The sequence below is a fragment of the Castanea sativa genome, chromosome 5 (genome assembly GCF_040712315.1).
Source record: "Castanea sativa cultivar Marrone di Chiusa Pesio chromosome 5, ASM4071231v1".
Lineage (NCBI taxonomy): Eukaryota > Viridiplantae > Streptophyta > Magnoliopsida > Fagales > Fagaceae > Castanea > Castanea sativa.
This window is the reverse complement of record NC_134017.1, coordinates 80815310-80819279: the sequence shown is the minus strand read 5'-3', so window position 1 is coordinate 80819279 and position 3970 is coordinate 80815310. Positions and strand designations below refer to the sequence as shown.

The window sequence follows — 3970 nt, the reverse complement described above, 5'->3', positions numbered from 1 at the left end:
GGAATAAAAAATTTAATTACGGAGTTGAGCTCTCAATTGTATGTATGTTGTTAGTTAGGTTCCAATAAATATGTATGATAGCAACTTCAGCATTTCCTTTTTTGAAATGAATTAATTGCTTTTCTCTTTTCTTTATAAGCCCTGAGCTCTCAATTGTATGTATGTTCTTAGTTAGGTTCCAATAAATATGTATGATAGCAACTTCAGCATTTCCTTTTTTGAAATGAATTAATTGCTTTTCTCTTTTCTTTATAAGCCCTGAGCTCTCAATTGTATGTAGTTAGTTAGGTTCCAATAAATATGTATGATAGCAACTTCAGCATTTCCTTTTTTGAAATGAATTAATTGCTTTTCTCTTTTCTTTATAAGCCCTCCTTGCCATTGATTATATCTCACTCAACCAGCGCAAACTTAGATTCTGCATAGATTTTTCTCCTTTATTTTTCATAGAGCAACTTTTAGTTTTGCAAAAAACCGACTCAAAACAATCAATATGGGTAGCCTCAAGCTCGATCATGAACTTGAAAATGATTCTCACATGATGGTTAACCCTCTAGACCCAGAGGAATTCAGGAGGCAAGGCCACATGTTGATAGACTTCATTGCTGATTATTACCAAAATATAGAGAGTGACAAAGTCCTAAGCCAAGTTGAGCCAGGTTACCTTAAAAAACTCTTGCCAGAATCTGCCCCCTATTATCCTGAATCAATTGAAACCATCCTCCAAGATGTGCAAAAATATATTATACCTGGGATCACACATTGGCAGAGTCCTAATTACTTTGCCTACTTCCCTTCAAGTGGTAGCACTGCAGGTTTTCTTGGTGAAATTCTAAGCACTGGCTTTAATGTAGTCGGATTCAATTGGATGTCATCACCAGCTGCAACTGAGCTAGAATGTATTGTCATGGATTGGCTTGGAGAAATGCTTATGCTACCAAAGTCTTTCCTTGTCAAAGGCAATGGTGGAGGTGTATTACAAGGGACTACTTGTGAGGCCATTTTGTGTACACTAGCTGCAGCAAGGGATCAGATGCTAAACCGATGTGGGAGTGAGAAGATGGAAAAGTTGGTGGTCTATGGGTCTGACCAAACACATAGTGCACTACAAAAGGCAGCTCAAATTGCTGGAATCCACACAAAGAACTTCCGAACCATTAAAACTACGAAGTCAAATTCATTTGGGTTATGCCCAAACTCTCTAAGAGATGCAGTTCAAGCAGATGTTGAAGCTGGGCTAGTCCCATTATTTCTATGTGCCACAGTTGGGACAACCTCAACAAATGCTATTGATCCAATAGAACCATTGTGTGAAGTAGCAAAAGATTTTAACATGCTATGAAGCACGGGTGCGGCGTTTGGGCCGCCGCACCCGCGTCGGACGCGGCCGGACGCGGCGACGCGCAGGCGACGCCGCTGCCTGCGCGTCCGTGCCGCGTCCGGCAATAAAAAACTATTTTTTTCGGCGCGATTCGCGCCGATTCGCGCCGATACGGCGCCGATTCGGGCCGACGCGCGCGAAATCGGGCCGATTCGGCCCGAATCGGTCCGTATCGGTTGATATCGGCCGGCCGAAATCTGCCGATACCGGCCGAAATTTGCAGATATCGGCCGAAATCGGCCGATACCGGCCGAAATTCAAAAAAAAAAAAACAACAACAACAACAAAAACAGGTGCTTATGGCTGGAAAAAAAAAAAAAGAGGTGCAAACGCACCGTTTGGAAAAAAACCAAAACCCAACCCTCTCCCTCTCCATTTTTCTTGAGCCTCTCTCCCACTCTCTACCTTCACTCTTCAGCTAGGCTCTCTCCTATTCTCTGTATTCTAATTATTATTTACTATTGTTCTTAAATTTGGTATATATTTATATAATGTGAAAAAAGTATGTTTAGTAATATATTAAAAATATAAATAAAAATATTTTTAATAATTTTTTAATCGCCGCACCCCGCCGCACCCGCACCCTACTTTTTCAAAAATTGCCGAGTCCCGCACCCGCTCCCGCACCCGCACCCGAATCCCGAAACGCACCCGTGCTTCATAGTTAACATGTGGGTTCATGTTGATGCTGCATATGCTGGAAGTGCTTGCATTTGCCCAGAATTTTGTCATTTCATTGATGGGATTGAGGGTGCAAACTCGTTTACTTTGAATGCACATTAATGGTTCCTTACAACTCTAGATTGTTGCTGCCTTTGGGTGAAGGATCCAAGTGCCTTGATAAAATCTCTCTCAACTAATCCAGAGTTTTTGAGAAATAAGGCCACAGATTCAAAACTAGTGGTGGACTACAAAGACTGGCAAATAACCTTGAGCCGAAGATTCCGAGCCATGAAACTATGGCTTGTGCTAAGAAGCTATGGCGTGGCTAACCTCAGAAACTTCCTGAGAAGCCATGTCAAAATGGCAAAGCTTTTTGAAGAACTTGTAAGAAACGATAATAAGTTTGAAGTTATGGCCCCTAGAAACTTTGCTTTGGTTTGCTTTAGGGTTTTGCCTTGGCCAAATGATAACAGCGTGGCTAATCAAGTAGAATATGCAAATGAGCTAAACAAGAAGCTGCTAGAGTCGATTAATGGGTCAGGAAATGTGTACATGTCTTCTACTGTGGTTGATGGAGCATACATTATACGGTGTGTTATAGGTGCAACTCTGACAGAGGAAAGACATGTGATTAGGGCTTGGAAGGTTATTCAAGAGCATGCAGATGCTTTACTCAGCAAAAACTAGTGTAAAGGTATTGACACTAGTCACATTGAGTTTGCTTTTAGTTGCCAATAAAAGTAAAATAAGTGTGCATGGGATGGGGCAATTTGATGCCATGCAGTCCCTTATCTTCTATATATGTAAGATGCTGTTAATTTTATTCTTCAATCTATCTTTTTATTGACAAAAATAATTTGTTATTACGTGGCTGTTGTTTGATGAAAATTTTATTTATAACTGGCCTAGATAGAATGAAAAGCTTTGGCAAAGACGATTATTTCTCGATGTCTATTAGTCTGTTTGTCAATCTCCTTCTCTCTTTCCACCCAAGAAAATAATAATGATAAAAGAAGTAAAACACTTGTCTGTCTCCTTCTCTCTTTCTACCCAAAATAATAATAATGATAAAAGAAGAAGTAAAACACTGCCCGAGTGGACCAAATTGTCTGTCTATAATGCAATATTTATCATTTTTATTGCATTTTCGGGCTCATATTTCGTACTTTTCAACTCAAAAACTAAGAAAAAAAATGAATTCTTGCACTAAACTTGAAAAAGTAATTTACAAAAAGAATCAATTTAAAGCCTAATTAGCCTAATATGGAATGAAGGGAATTGAAATTTACTGAGTGGACCAAATTGAACCATAGTAGACCTAATTAGACTAAATTGGAATGAATAGAAATTATTTAATTTTTAAGGAGAATAGTTTATTTTCAACAAATTTTAGAGAAAAATGTTTACATTATATTACAATACAAAATAATTATTTATTTATATGCATTGCTTGGGTTTGTGATTAGCATTTTTATAATTGTGGGCCACTTAAATTAGTGTGCATGGGATGTGGCAATTTAGTGGCAATTTTAGAAATTTTTTTCAAGGTGGTATTTAAAAAACATAAATTACACAATTTAGGCTGAGTTTGGATACGGATGAAAAATTATGCGACTGCGTTCAGCGTTTTTTTTTTTTTTTTTTTTTTTTCCTTCTGCTTCACGCGTTTCACAGGAGAAGCGGCTACTGTTCATGCTACTGTGCATGAACAGTAGCCGATTTTGTTGACTTTCAGCAAATTTGTGGGTCCCGTGTACTGTTCATGGGACCCACAAACTTCACTTTTCAGATTTTTTAAAATTAAAAATGGGACCCACGGCACTATTCACACATTTAAAAATTATTTTGGTACAGTGTTTTCAGTTTTCAGTTTTCAGTTTTCAGCAATAAGCTGTATCCAAACGGACCCTTAATAAAAATAAAATT

The 3970-nt window shown here is 38.3% G+C and overlaps 1 pseudogene; it reads left to right on the top strand.

The window, feature by feature from the left end:
* The first annotated feature begins 493 nt into the window (after positions 1-493).
* Positions 494-2858, top strand: LOC142633299 (tyrosine/DOPA decarboxylase 2-like; annotated as a pseudogene).
* Positions 2859-3970: the final 1112 nt, after the last annotated feature.